Below are 14,899 nucleotides of genomic sequence, written 5' to 3'. Positions count from 1 at the left end.
CCTCGGAGAGAGAAGGCAGCAGTCCCTCGGAGAGAGAAGGCAGCAGTCCCTCGGAGAGAGAAGGCAGCAGTCCCTCGGAGAGAGAAGGCAGCAGTCCCTCGGAGAGAGAAGTCAGCAGTCCCTCGGAGAGAGAAGTCCACCAGTCCCTCGGAGAGAGAAATCCGCAGTTCCTCGGAGAGAGAAGCCCAGCAGTCCCTCGGAGAGAGAAGTCAACCAGTCCCTCGGAGAGAGAAGCCCACAAGTCCCTCGGAGAGAGAAGTCATCAGTCCCTCGGAGGAGATGTCCACCAATCCCTCGGAGACAGAAGTCAGCAGTCTCTCAGAGAGAGAAGTCCAGCAGTCCCTCGGAAGAGAAGACACCAGTCCCTCGGAGGAGAAGTCCACCAGTCCCACGGAGAGAGAAGTCAGCAGTCCCTCGGAGGAGAAGTCACCAGTCACTCGGAGGAGAAGTCACCAGTTCCTCGGAGGAGAAGTCAGCAGTCCCTCGGAGAGAGAAGTCAGCAGTCCCTTGGAGGAGAGGTCCACCAGTCCCTCGGAGAGAGAAGTCAATAGTCCCTCGGAGAAGAAGTCAACAGTCCCTCGGAGAGAGAATTCAGCAGTCCCTCGGAGAGAGAAGTCAGCAGTCCCTCGGAGAGAGAAGTCAGCAGTCCCTCGGAGAGAGAAATCAGCAGTCCCTCGGAGAGAGAAGTCAGCAGTCCCTCGGAGAGAGAACTCCACCAGTCCCTCGGAGAGAGAAGTCAGCAGTCCCTCGGAGGAGAAGTTAGCAGTCACTCGGAGGAGAAGTCCATCAGTCCTTCGGAGGAGAGGTCCAACATTCCCTCGGAGAGAGAAGTCAGTAGTCCCTCGGAGAAGAAGTCAGTAGTCCCTCGGAGAGAGAAGTCAGCAGTCCCTCGGAAAGAGAAGTCAGCAGTCCCTCGGAGAGAGAAGTCAGCAGTCCCTCGGAGAGAGAACTCCACCAGTCCCTCGGAGAGAGAAGTCAGCAGTCCCTCGGAGGAGAAGTTAGCAGTCACTCGGAGGAGAAGTCCATCAGTCCCTCGGAGGAGAAGTCCACCAGTCCCTCGGAGGAGAAGTCCACCAGTCCCTCGGAGGAGAAGTCCACCAGTCCCTCGGAGAGAGAAGTCAGCAGTCCCTCGGAGAGAGAAGTCAGCAGTCCCTCGGAGAGAGAAGTCAGCAGTCCCTCGTAGAGAGAAGTCAGCAGTCCCTCGGAGAGAGAAGTCAGCAGTCCTTCGGAGGAGAAGGCAGCAGTCCCTCGGAGGAGAAGTCCACCAGTCCCTCGGAGAGAGAAGTCAGCAGTCCCTCGGAGAGAGAAGTCAGCAGTCCCTCGGAGAGAGAAGTCCAGCAGTCTCTCGGAGAGGGAAGTGAGCAGTCCCTCGGAGAGAGAAGTCAGCAGTACCTCGGAGGAGAAGTCCACCAGTCCCTCGGAGAGAGAAATCAGCAGTCCCTCGGAGAGAGAAGTCAGCAGTCCCTCGGAGAGAGAAGTCAGCAGTCCCTCGGAGAGAGAAGTCAGCAGTCCCTCGGAGAGAGAAGTCAGCAGTCCTTCGGAGGAGAAGGCAGCAGTCCCTCGGAGGACGAGTCCACCAGTCCCTCGGAGGAGAAGTCACCAGTCCCTCGGAGGAGAAGTCAGCAGTCCCTCGGAGGAGAAGTCCACCAGTCCCTCGGAGGAGAAGTCAGCAGTCACTCGAAGTAGAAGTCCATCAGTCCCTTGGAGGAGAAGTCCACCAGTCCCTCGGATAGAGAAGTCAGCAGTCCCTCGGAGGAGAAGTCAGCAGTCCCTCGGAGAGAGAAATCCACCAGTCCCTCGGAGAGAGAAATCCACCTGTCCCTCGGAGGAGAAGTCAGCAGTCCCTCGGAGGAGAAGTCAGCAGTCCCTCGGAGAGAGAATTCAGCAGTCCCTCGGAGAGAGAAGTCAGCAGTCCCTCGGAGAGAGAAGTCAGCAGTCCCTCGGAGAGAGAAATCAGCAGTCCCTCGGAGAGAGAAGTCAGCAGTCCCTCGGAGAGAGAAATCAGCAGTCCCTCGGAGAGAGAAGTCCAGCAGTCCCTCGGAGAGAGAAGTCAACCAGTCCCTCGGAGAGAGAAGCCCCCAAGTCCCTCGGAGAGTGAAGTCAGCAGTCCCTCGGAGGAGATGTCCACCAATCCCTCGGAGAGAGAAGTCAGCAGTCCCTCGGGGAGAGAGGTCAGCAGTCCGTCGGAGAGATAAGTCAGCAGTCCCTCGGAGAGAGAAGTCAGCATTCCCTCGTAGAGAAAAGTCAGCAGTCCCTCGGAGAGAGAAGTCCACCAGTCCATCGGAGAGAGAAGTCAGCAGTCCTTCGGAGGAGAAGTCAGCAGTCGCTCGGAGGAGAAGTCCACCAGTCCCTCGGAGGAGAAGTCAGCTATCCCTCGGAGAGAGAAGTCAGCAGTCTCTCAGAGAGAGAAGTCCAGCAGTCCCTCGGAGGAGAAGACACCAGTCCCTCGGAGGAGAAGTCACCAGTCACTCGGAGGAGAAGTCACCAGTCCCTCGGAGGAGAAGTCACCAGTCCCTCGGAGAGAGAAGTCAGCAGTCCCTCGGGGGAGAGGTCCACCAGTCCCTCGGAGAGAGAAGTCAGCAGTCCCTCGGGGGAGAGGTCCACCAGTCCCTCGGAGAGAGAAGTCAGTAGTCCCTCGGAGAAGAAGTCAACAGTCCCTCGGAGAGAGAATTCAGCAGTCCCTTGGAGAGAGAAGTCAGCAGTCCCTCGGAGAGTGAAGTCAGCAGTCCCTCGGAAAGAGAAGTCAGCAGTCCCTTGGAGAGAGAAGTCCAACAGTCCCTCGGAGAGAGAAGTCAGCAGTCCCTCGGAGGAGAAGTCCACCAGTCCCTCGGAGAGAGAAATCAGCAGTCCCTCGGAGAGAGAAGTCAGCAGTCCCTCGGAGAGAGAAGTCAGCAGTCCCTCGGAGAGAGAAATCAGCAGTCCCTCGGAGAGAGAAGTCAGCAGTCCCTCGGAGAGAGAACTCCACCAGTCCCTCGGAGAGAGAAGTCAGCAGTCCCTCGGAGGAGAAGTTAGCAATCACTCGGAGGAGAAGTCCATCAGTCCCTCGGAGGAGAGGTCCACCAGTCCCTCGGAGAGAGAAGTCAGTAGTCCCTCGGAGAGAGAAGTCAGTAGTCCCTCGGAGAGAGAAGTCAGCAGTCCCTCGGAAAGAGAAGTCAGCAGTACCTCGGAGAGAGAAGTCAGCAGTCCCTCGGAGGAGAAGTTAGCAGTCACTCGGAGGAGAAGTCCATCAGTCCCTCAGAGGAGAAGTCCACCAGTCCCTCGGAGGAGAAGTCCACCAGTCCCTCGGACGAGAAGTCCACCAGTCCCTCGGAGAGAGAAGTCAGCAGTCCCTCGGAGAGAGAAGTCAGCAGTCCCTCGGAGAGAGAAGTCCAGCAGTCCCTCGGAGAGGGAAGTGAGCAGTCCCTCGGAGAGAGAAGTCAGCAGTCCCTCGGAGGAGAAGTCAGCAGTCCCTCGGAGGAGAAGTCCACCAGTCCCTCGGAGGAGAAGTCAGCAGTCACTCGAAGGAGAAGTCCATCAGTCCCTTGGAGGAGAAGTCCACCAGTCCCTCGGATAGAGAAGTCAGCAGTCCCTCGGAGGAGAAGTCAGCAGTCCCTCGGAGAGAGAAATCCACCAGTCCCTCGGAGAGAGAAATCCACCAGTCCCTCGGAGGAGAAGTCAGCAGTCCCTCGGAGGAGAAGTCAGCAGTCCCTCGGAGAGAGAAGTCAGCAGTCCCTCGGAGGAGAAGTCAGCAGTCCCTCGGAGACAGAAGTCAGCTATCCCTCGGAGAGAGAAGTCAGCAGTCTCTCGGAGAGAGAAGTCCAGCAGTCCCTCGGAGGAGAAGTCACCAGTCCCTCGGAGGAGAAGTCCACCAGTCCCTCGGAGGAGAAGTCCACCAGTCACTCGGAGAGAGAAGTCAGCAGTCCCTCGGAGAGAGAAGTCAGAAGTACCTCGGAGGAGAAGTCTACCAGTCCTTCAGAGGAGAAATCCACCAGTCCCTCGGAGAGAGAAGTCAGCAGTCCCTCGGAGAGAGAAGTCCAGCAGTCCCTCGGAGAGGGAAGTCAGCAGTCCCTCGGAGAGAGAAGTCAGCAGTCCCTCGGAGAGAGAAGTCAGCAGTCCCTCGGAGAGAGAAGGCAGCAGTCCCTCGGAGAGAGAAGGCAGCAGTCCCTCGGAGAGAGAAGGCAGCAGTCCCTCGGAGAGAGAAGGCAGCAGTCCCTCGGAGAGAGAAGGCAGCAGTCCCTCGGAGAGAGAAGGCAGCAGTCCCTCGGAGAGAGAAGGCAGCAGTCCCTCGGAGAGAGAAGGCAGCAGTCCCTCGGAGAGAGAAGGCAGCAGTCCCTCGGAGAGAGAAGTCAGCAGTCCCTCGGAGAGAGAAGTCCACCAGTCCCTCGGAGAGAGAAATCCGCAGTTCCTCGGAGAGAGAAGCCCAGCAGTCCCTCGGAGAGAGAAGTCAACCAGTCCCTCGGAGAGAGAAGCCCACAAGTCCCTCGGAGAGAGAAGTCATCAGTCCCTCGGAGGAGATGTCCACCAATCCCTCGGAGGAGAAGTCAGCTATCCCTCGGAGAGAGAAGTCAGCAGTCTCTCAGAGAGAGAAGTCCAGCAGTCCCTCGGAAGAGAAGACACCAGTCCCTCGGAGGAGAAGTCCACCAGTCCCACGGAGAGAGAAGTCAGCAGTCCCTCGGAGGAGAAGTCACCAGTCACTCGGAGGAGAAGTCACCAGTTCCTCGGAGGAGAAGTCAGCAGTCCCTCGGAGAGAGAAGTCAGCAGTCCCTTGGAGGAGAGATCCACCAGTCCCTCGGAGAGAGAAGTCAATAGTCCCTCGGAGAAGAAGTCAACAGTCCCTCGGAGAGAGAATTCAGCAGTCCCTCGGAGAGAGAAGTCAGCAGTCCCTCGGAGAGAGAAGTCAGCAGTCCCTCGGAGAGAGAAATCAGCAGTCCCTCGGAGAGAGAAGTCAGCAGTCCCTCGGAGAGAGAACTCCACCAGTCCCTCGGAGAGAGAAGTCAGCAGTCCCTCGGAGGAGAAGTTAGCAGTCACTCGGAGGAGAAGTCCATCAGTCCTTCGGAGGAGAGGTCCAACATTCCCTCGGAGAGAGAAGTCAGTAGTCCCTCGGAGAAGAAGTCAGTAGTCCCTCGGAGAGAGAAGTCAGCAGTCCCTCGGAAAGAGAAGTCAGCAGTCCCTCGGAGAGAGAAGTCAGCAGTCCCTCGGAGAGAGAACTCCACCAGTCCCTCGGAGAGAGAAGTCAGCAGTCCCTCGGAGGAGAAGTTAGCAGTCACTCGGAGGAGAAGTCCATCAGTCCCTCAGAGGAGAAGTCCACTAGTCCCTCGGAGGAGAAGTCCACCAGTCCCTCGGAGGAGAAGTCCACCAGTCCCTCGGAGAGAGAAGTCAGCAGTCCCTCGGAGAGAGAAGTCAGCAGTCCCTCGGAGAGAGAAGTCAGCAGTCCCTCGTAGAGAGAAGTCAGCAGTCCCTCGGAGAGAGAAGTCAGCAGTCCTTCGGAGGAGAAGGCAGCAGTCCCTCGGAGGAGAAGTCCACCAGTCCCTCGGAGAGAGAAGTCAGCAGTCCCTCGGAGAGAGAAGTCAGCAGTCCCTCGGAGAGAGAAGTCCAGCAGTCTCTCGGAGAGGGAAGTGAGCAGTCCCTCGGAGAGAGAAGTCAGCAGTACCTCGGAGGAGAAGTCCACCAGTCCGTCGGAGAGAGAAATCAGCAGTCCCTCGGAGAGAGAAGTCAGCAGTCCCTCGGAGAGAGAAGTCAGCAGTCCCTCGGAGAGAGAAGTCAGCAGTCCCTCGGAGAGAGAAGTCAGCAGTCCTTCGGAGGAGAAGGCAGCAGTCCCTCGGAGGACGAGTCCACCAGTCCCTCGGAGGAGAAGTCACCAGTCCCTCGGAGGAGAAGTCAGCAGTCCCTCGGAGGAGAAGTCCACCAGTCCCTCGGAGGAGAAGTCAGCAGTCACTCGAAGTAGAAGTCCATCAGTCCCTTGGAGGAGAAGTCCACCAGTCCCTCGGATAGAGAAGTCAGCAGTCCCTCGGAGAAGAAGTCAGCAGTCCCTCGGAGAGAGAAATCCACCAGTCCCTCGGAGAGAGAAATCCACCTGTCCCTCGGAGGAGAAGTCAGCAGTCCCTCGGAGGAGAAGTCAGCAGTCCCTCGGAGAGAGAATTCAGCAGTCCCTCGGAGAGAGAAGTCAGCAGTCCCTCGGAGAGAGAAGTCAGCAGTCCCTCGGAGAGAGAAATCAGCAGTCCCTCGGAGAGAGAAGTCAGCAGTCCCTCGGAGAGAGAACTCCACCAGTCCCTCGGAGAGAGAAGTCAGCAGTCCCTCGGAGGAGAAGTTAGCAGTCACTCGGAGGAGAAGTCCATCAGTCCTTCGGAGGAGAGGTCCAACATTCCCTCGGAGAGAGAAGTCAGTAGTCCCTCGGAGAAGAAGTCAGTAGTCCCTCGGAGAGAGAAGTCAGCAGTCCCTCGGAAAGAGAAGTCAGCAGTCCCTCGGAGAGAGAAGTCAGCAGTCCCTCGGAGAGAGAACTCCACCAGTCCCTCGGAGAGAGAAGTCAGCAGTCCCTCGGAGGAGAAGTTAGCAGTCACTCGGAGGAGAAGTCCATCAGTCCCTCGGAGGAGAAGTCCACCAGTCCCTCGGAGGAGAAGTCCACCAGTCCCTCGGAGGAGAAGTCCACCAGTCCCTCGGAGAGAGAAGTCAGCAGTCCCTCGGAGAGAGAAGTCAGCAGTCCCTCGGAGAGAGAAGTCAGCAGTCCCTCGGAGAGAGAAGTCAGCAGTCCCTCGGAGAGAGAAGTCAGCAGTCCTTCGGAGGAGAAGGCAGCAGTCCCTCGGAGGAGAAGTCCACCAGTCCCTCGGAGAGAGAAGTCAGCAGTCCCTCGGAGAGAGAAGTCAGCAGTCCCTCGGAGGAGAAGTCTACCAGTCCCTCGGAGGAGAAGTCCACCAGTCCCTCGGAGAGAGAAGTCAGCAGTCCCTCGGAGAGAGAAGTCAGCAGTCCCTCGGAGAGAGAAGTCCAGCAGTCTCTCGGAGAGGGAAGTGAGCAGTCCCTCGGAGAGAGAAGTCAGCAGTACCTCGGAGGAGAAGTCCACCAGTCCCTCGGAGAGAGAAATCAGCAGTCCCTCGGAGAGAGAAGTCAGCAGTCCCTCGGAGAGAGAAGTCAGCAGTCCCTCGGAGAGAGAAGTCAGCAGTCCCTCGGAGAGAGAAGTCAGCAGTCCTTCGGAGGAGAAGGCAGCAGTCCCTCGGAGGAGAAGTCCACCAGTCCCTCGGATAGAGAAGTCAGCAGTCCCTCGGAGGAGAAGTCAGCAGTCCCTCGGAGAGAGAAATCCACCAGTCCCTCGGAGAGAGAAATCCACCAGTCCCTCGGAGGAGAAGTCAGCAGTCCCTCGGAGGAGAAGTCAGCAGTCCCTCGGAGAGAGAAGTCAGCAGTCCCTCGGAGGAGAAGTCAGCAGTCCCTCGGAGAGAGAAATCCACCAGTCCCTCGGAGAGAGAAATCCACCAGTCCCTCGGAGGAGAAGTCAGCAGTCCCTCGGAGGAGAAGTCAGCAGTCCCTCGGAGAGAGAAGTCAACTATCCCTCGGAGAGAGAAGTCAGCAGTCTCTCGGAGAGAGAAGTCCAGCAGTCCCTCGGAGGAGAAGTCACCAGTCCCTCGGAGGAGAAGTCCACCAGTCCCTCGGAGGAGAAGTCCACCAGTCCCTCGGAGAGAGAAGTCAGCAGTCCCTCGGAGAGAGAAGTCAGCAGTCCCTCGGAGAGAGAACTCCACCAGTCCCTCGGAGAGAGAAGTCAGCAGTCCCTCGGAGGAGAAGTTAGCAGTCACTCGGAGGAGAAGTCCATCAGTCCTTCGGAGGAGAGGTCCAACATTCCCTCGGAGAGAGAAGTCAGTAGTCCCTCGGAGAAGAAGTCAGTAGTCCCTCGGAGAGAGAAGTCAGCAGTCCCTCGGAAAGAGAAGTCAGCAGTCCCTCGGAGAGAGAAGTCAGCAGTCCCTCGGAGAGAGAACTCCACCAGTCCCTCGGAGAGAGAAGTCAGCAGTCCCTCGGAGGAGAAGTTAGCAGTCACTCGGAGGAGAAGTCCATCAGTCCCTCAGAGGAGAAGTCCACTAGTCCCTCGGAGGAGAAGTCCACCAGTCCCTCGGAGGAGAAGTCCACCAGTCCCTCGGAGAGAGAAGTCAGCAGTCCCTCGGAGAGAGAAGTCAGCAGTCCCTCGGAGAGAGAAGTCAGCAGTCCCTCGTAGAGAGAAGTCAGCAGTCCCTCGGAGAGAGAAGTCAGCAGTCCTTCGGAGGAGAAGGCAGCAGTCCCTCGGAGGAGAAGTCCACCAGTCCCTCGGAGAGAGAAGTCAGCAGTCCCTCGGAGAGAGAAGTCAGCAGTCCCTCGGAGAGAGAAGTCCAGCAGTCTCTCGGAGAGGGAAGTGAGCAGTCCCTCGGAGAGAGAAGTCAGCAGTACCTCGGAGGAGAAGTCCACCAGTCCCTCGGAGAGAGAAATCAGCAGTCCCTCGGAGAGAGAAGTCAGCAGTCCCTCGGAGAGAGAAGTCAGCAGTCCCTCGGAGAGAGAAGTCAGCAGTCCCTCGGAGAGAGAAGTCAGCAGTCCTTCGGAGGAGAAGGCAGCAGTCCCTCGGAGGACGAGTCCACCAGTCCCTCGGAGGAGAAGTCACCAGTCCCTCGGAGGAGAAGTCAGCAGTCCCTCGGAGGAGAAGTCCACCAGTCCCTCGGAGGAGAAGTCAGCAGTCACTCGAAGTAGAAGTCCATCAGTCCCTTGGAGGAGAAGTCCACCAGTCCCTCGGATAGAGAAGTCAGCAGTCCCTCGGAGGAGAAGTCAGCAGTCCCTCGGAGAGAGAAATCCACCAGTCCCTCGGAGAGAGAAATCCACCTGTCCCTCGGAGGAGAAGTCAGCAGTCCCTCGGAGGAGAAGTCAGCAGTCCCTCGGAGAGAGAATTCAGCAGTCCCTCGGAGAGAGAAGTCAGCAGTCCCTCGGAGAGAGAAGTCAGCAGTCCCTCGGAGAGAGAAATCAGCAGTCCCTCGGAGAGAGAAGTCAGCAGTCCCTCGGAGAGAGAACTCCACCAGTCCCTCGGAGAGAGAAGTCAGCAGTCCCTCGGAGGAGAAGTTAGCAGTCACTCGGAGGAGAAGTCCATCAGTCCTTCGGAGGAGAGGTCCAACATTCCCTCGGAGAGAGAAGTCAGTAGTCCCTCGGAGAAGAAGTCAGTAGTCCCTCGGAGAGAGAAGTCAGCAGTCCCTCGGAAAGAGAAGTCAGCAGTCCCTCGGAGAGAGAAGTCAGCAGTCCCTCGGAGAGAGAACTCCACCAGTCCCTCGGAGAGAGAAGTCAGCAGTCCCTCGGAGGAGAAGTTAGCAGTCACTCGGAGGAGAAGTCCATCAGTCCCTCGGAGGAGAAGTCCACCAGTCCCTCGGAGGAGAAGTCCACCAGTCCCTCGGAGGAGAAGTCCACCAGTCCCTCGGAGAGAGAAGTCAGCAGTCCCTCGGAGAGAGAAGTCAGCAGTCCCTCGGAGAGAGAAGTCAGCAGTCCCTCGGAGAGAGAAGTCAGCAGTCCCTCGGAGAGAGAAGTCAGCAGTCCTTCGGAGGAGAAGGCAGCAGTCCCTCGGAGGAGAAGTCCACCAGTCCCTCGGAGAGAGAAGTCAGCAGTCCCTCGGAGAGAGAAGTCAGCAGTCCCTCGGAGGAGAAGTCTACCAGTCCCTCGGAGGAGAAGTCCACCAGTCCCTCGGAGAGAGAAGTCAGCAGTCCCTCGGAGAGAGAAGTCAGCAGTCCCTCGGAGAGAGAAGTCCAGCAGTCTCTCGGAGAGGGAAGTGAGCAGTCCCTCGGAGAGAGAAGTCAGCAGTACCTCGGAGGAGAAGTCCACCAGTCCCTCGGAGAGAGAAATCAGCAGTCCCTCGGAGAGAGAAGTCAGCAGTCCCTCGGAGAGAGAAGTCAGCAGTCCCTCGGAGAGAGAAGTCAGCAGTCCCTCGGAGAGAGAAGTCAGCAGTCCTTCGGAGGAGAAGGCAGCAGTCCCTCGGAGGAGAAGTCCACCAGTCCCTCGGATAGAGAAGTCAGCAGTCCCTCGGAGGAGAAGTCAGCAGTCCCTCGGAGAGAGAAATCCACCAGTCCCTCGGAGAGAGAAATCCACCAGTCCCTCGGAGGAGAAGTCAGCAGTCCCTCGGAGGAGAAGTCAGCAGTCCCTCGGAGAGAGAAGTCAGCAGTCCCTCGGAGGAGAAGTCAGCAGTCCCTCGGAGAGAGAAATCCACCAGTCCCTCGGAGAGAGAAATCCACCAGTCCCTCGGAGGAGAAGTCAGCAGTCCCTCGGAGGAGAAGTCAGCAGTCCCTCGGAGAGAGAAGTCAACTATCCCTCGGAGAGAGAAGTCAGCAGTCTCTCGGAGAGAGAAGTCCAGCAGTCCCTCGGAGGAGAAGTCACCAGTCCCTCGGAGGAGAAGTCCACCAGTCCCTCGGAGGAGAAGTCCACCAGTCCCTCGGAGAGAGCAGTCAGCAGTCCCTCGGAGAGAGAAGTCAGAAGTCCCTCGGAGGAGAAGTCTACCAGTCCTTCGGAGCAGAAATCCACCAGTCCCTCGGAGAGAGAAGTCAGCAGTCCCTCGGAGAGAGAAGTCAGCAGTCCCTCGGAGAGAGAAGTCAGCAGTCCCTCGGAGAGAGAAGTCAGCAGTCCCTTGGAGAGAGAAGTCCACCAGTCCCTCGGAGAGAGAAGTCCGCAGTCCCTCGGAGACAGAAGTCAGCAGTTCCTCGGAGAGAGAAGTCAGCAGTTCCTCGGAGAGAGAAGTCCAGCAGTCCCTCGGAGAGAGAAGTCAACCAGTCCCTCGGAGAGAGCAGCCCACAAGTCCCTCGGAGAGAGAAGTCAGCAGTCCCTCGGAGGAGATGTCCACCAATCCCTTGGAGAGAGAAGTCAGCAGTCCCTCGGGGAGAGAGGTCAGCAGTCCGTCGGAGAGAGAAATCAGCAGTCCCTCGGAGAGAGAAGTCAGCAGTCCCTCGTAGAGAAAAGTCAGCAGTCCCTCGGAGAGAGAAGTCCACCAGTCCCTCGGAGAGAGAAGTCAGCAGTCCTTCGGAGGAGAAGTCAGCAGTCGCTCGGAGGAGAAGTCCACCAGTCCCTCGGAGGAGAAGTCCACCAGTCCCTCAGAAAGAGAAGACAGCAGTCCCACGGAGGAGAAGTCCACCAGTCCCTCGGAGGAGAAGTCCACCAGTCCCTCGGAGGAGAAGTCAGCTATGCCTCGGAGAGAGAAGTCACCAGTCTCTCAGAGAGAGAAGTCCAGCAGTCCCTCGGAGGAGAAGACACCAGTCCCTCGGAGGAGAAGTCCACCAGTCCCACGGAGAGAGAAGTCAGCAGTCCCTCGGAGGAGAAGTCACCAGTCACTCGGAGGAGAAGTCACCAGTCCCTCGGAGGAGAAGTCACCAGTCCCTCGGAGAGAGAAGTCAGTAGTCCCTCGGAGAAGAATTCAGCAGTCCCTCGGAGAGAGAATTCAGCAGTCCCTCGGAGAGAGAAGTCAGCAGTCCCTCGGAGAGAGAAGTCAGCAGTCCCTCGGAAAGGGAAGTCAGCAGTCCCTCGGAGAGAGAAGTCCAACAGTCCCTCGGAGAGAGAAGTCAGCAGTCTCTCGGAGGAGAAGTCCACCAGTCCCTCGGAGAGAGAAATCAGCAGTCCCTCGGAGAGAGAAGTCAGCAGTCCCTCGGAGAGAGAAGTCAGCAGTCCCTCGGAGAGAGAAATCAGCAGTCCCTCGGAGAGACAAGTCAGCAGTCCCTCGGAGAGAGAACTCCACCAGTCCCTCGGAGAGAGAAGTCAGCAGTCCCTCGGAGGAGAAGTTAGCAGTCACTCGGAGGAGAAGTCCATCAGTCCCTCGGAGGAGAGGTCCACCAGTCCCTCGGAGAGAGAAGTCAGTAGTCCCTCGGAGAAGAAGTCAGTAGTCCCTCGGAGAGAGAAGTCAGCAGTCCCTCGGAAAGAGAAGTCAGCAGTCCCTCGGAGGAGAAGTCAGCAGTCCCTCGGAGAGAGAAGTCAGCAGTCCCTCGGAGAGAGAAATCAGCAGTCCCTCGGAGAGAGAAGTCAGCAGTCCCTCGGAGAGAGAACTCCACCAGTCCCTCGGAGAGAGAAGTCAGCAATCCCTCGGAGGAGAAGTTAGCAGTCACTCGGAGGAGAAGTCCGTCAGTCCCTCAGAGGAGTAGTCCACCAGTCCCTCGGAGGAGAAGTCCACCAGTCCCTCGGAGGAGAAGTCCACCAGTCCCTCGGAGGAGAAGTCCACCAGTCCCTTGGAGGAGAAGTCCACCAGTCCCTCGGAGGAGAAGTCCACCAGTCCCTCGGAGAGATAAGTCAGCAGTCCCTCGGAGAGAGAAGTCAGCAGTCCCTCGGAGAGAGAAGTCAGCAGTCCCTCGGAGAGAGAAGTCAGCAGTCCTTCGGAGGAGAAGGCAGCAGTCCCTCGGAGGAGAAGTCCACCAGTCCCTCGGAGAGAGAAGTCAGCGGTCCCTCTGAGAGAGAAGTCAGCAGTCCCTCGGAGAGAGAAGTCCAGCAGTCCCTCGGAGAGAGAAGTCATCAGTCCCTCGTAGAGAGAAGTCAGCAGTCCCTTGGAGGAGAAGTCCACCAGTCCCTCGGAGAGAGAAGTCAGCAGTCTCTCGGAGAGAGAAGTCAGCAGTTCCTCGAAGTGAAAAGTCAGCAGACCCTCGGAGAGAGAAGTCAGCAGTCCCTCGGAGGAGAAGTTAGCAGTCACTCGGAGGAGAAGTCCATCAGTCCCTCGGAGGAGAGGTCCACCAGTCCCTCGGAGAGGGAAGTCAGTAGTCCCTCGGAGAAGAAGTCAGCAGTCCCTCGGAGAGAGAAGTCAGCAGTCCCTCGGAAAGAGAAGTCAGCAGTCCCTCGGAGAGAGAAGTCAAGCAGTCCCTCGGAGAGAGAGAAGTCAGCAGTCCCTCGGAGGAGAAGTCCACCAGTCCCTCGGAGAGAGAAATCAGCAGCCCCTCGGAGAGAGAAGTCAGCAGTCCCTCGGAGAGAGAAGTCAGCAGTCCTCGGAGAGAGAACTCCACCAGTCCCTCGGAGAGAGAAGTCAGCAGTCCCTCGGAGAGAGAACTCCACCAGTCCCTCGGAGAGAGAAGTCAGCGGTCCCTCTGAGAGAGAAGTCAGCAGTCCCTCGGAGAGAGAAGTCCAGCAGTCCCTCGGAGAGAGAAGTCATCAGTCCCTCGTAGAGAGAAGTCAGCAGTCCCTTGGAGGAGAAGTCCACCAGTCCCTCGGAGAGAGAAGTCAGCAGTCTCTCGGAGAGAGAAGTCAGCAGTTCCTCGAAGTGAAAAGTCAGCAGACCCTCGGAGAGAGAAGTCAGCAGTCCCTCGGAGGAGAAGTTAGCAGTCACTCGGAGGAGAAGTCCATCAGTCCCTCGGAGGAGAGGTCCACCAGTCCCTCGGAGAGGGAAGTCAGTAGTCCCTCGGAGAAGAAGTCAGCAGTCCCTCGGAGAGAGAAGTCAGCAGTCCCTCGGAAAGAGAAGTCAGCAGTCCCTCGGAGAGAGAAGTCAAGCAGTCCCTCGGAGAGAGAGAAGTCAGCAGTCCCTCGGAGGAGAAGTCCACCAGTCCCTCGGAGAGAGAAATCAGCAGCCCCTCGGAGAGAGAAGTCAGCAGTCCCTCGGAGAGAGAAGTCAGCAGTCCTCGGAGAGAGAACTCCACCAGTCCCTCGGAGAGAGAAGTCAGCAGTCCCTCGGAGAGAGAACTCCACCAGTCCCTCGGAGAGAGAAGTCAGCAGTCCCTCGGAGGAGAAGTCCACCAGTCCCTCGGAGGAGAAGACACCAGTCCCTCGGAGAGAGAAGTCAGCAGTCCCTCGGAGAGAGAAGTCAGCAGTCCTTCGGAGGAGAAGGCAGCAGTCCCTCGGAGGAGAAGTCCACCAGTCCCTCGGAGAGAGAAGTCAGCGGTCCCTCGGAGAGAGAAGTCAGCAGTCCCTCGGAGAGAGAAGTCCAGCAGTCCCTCGGAGAGAGAAGTCATCAGTCCCTCGTAGAGAGAAGTCAGTAGTCCCTCGGAGGAGAAGTCCACCAGTCCCTCGGAGAGAGAAGTCAGCAGTCTCTCGGAGAGAGAAGTCAGCAGATCCTCGGAGAGAGATGTCAGCAGACCCTCGGAGAGAGAAGTCAGCAGACCCTCGGAGAGAGAAGTCAGCAGACCCTCGGAGAGAGAAGTCAGCAGACCCTCGGAGAGAGAAGTCAGCAGACCCTCGGAGAGAGAAGTCAGCAGTCTCTCGGAGAGAGATGTCCAGCAGTCCCTCGGAGGAGAAGACACCAGTCCCTCGGAGAGAGAAATCAGCAGTCCCTCGGAGAGAGAAGTCAGCAGTTCCTCGGAGAGAGAAATCAGCAGTCCCTCGGAGGAGAAGTCAGTAGTCCCTTGGAGGAGAAGTCCACCAGTCCATCGGAGAGAGAAGTCAGCAGTCCCTCGGAGGAGAAGTCTACCAATCCCTCAGAGGAGAAGTCCACCAGACCCTCGGAGAGAGAAGTCAGCAGTCCCTCGGAGAGAGAAGTCAGCAGTCCCTCGGAGAGAGAAGTCCAGCAGTCCCTCGGAGGAGAAGACACCAGTCCCTCGGAGAGAGAAATCAGCAGTTCCTCGGAGAGAGAAGTCAGCAGTCCCTCGGAGAGAGAAATCAGCAGGCCCTCGGAAGAGAGGTCCACCACTCCCTCGGAGAGAGAAATCAGCAGTCCCTCGGAGAGAGAAGTCAGCAGTCTCTCGGAGAGAGAAGTCAGCAGTCCCTCGGAGAGAGAAGTCCAGCAGTCCCTCGGAGAGAGAAGTCATCAGTCCCTCGTAGAGAGAAGTCAGTAGTCCCTTGGAGGAGAAGTCCACCAGTCCCTCGGAGAGAGAAGTCAGCAGTCTCTCGGAGAGAGAAGTCAGCAGACCCTCGGAGAGAGAAGTCAGCAGTCCCTCGGAGAGAGAAGTCAGCAGTCCCTCGGATAGAGAAGTCAGCAGTCCTTCGCAGGAGAAGGCAGCAGTCCCTCGGAGGAGAAGTCCACCAGTCCCTCGGAGAGAGAAGTCAGCGGTCC

The sequence above is a fragment of the Pristiophorus japonicus genome, chromosome 2 (genome assembly GCF_044704955.1).
Source record: "Pristiophorus japonicus isolate sPriJap1 chromosome 2, sPriJap1.hap1, whole genome shotgun sequence".
Classification (NCBI taxonomy): domain Eukaryota; kingdom Metazoa; phylum Chordata; class Chondrichthyes; family Pristiophoridae; genus Pristiophorus; species Pristiophorus japonicus.
The sequence above is the reverse complement of the archived record's forward strand: the minus strand, read 5'-3'. Positions refer to the sequence as shown.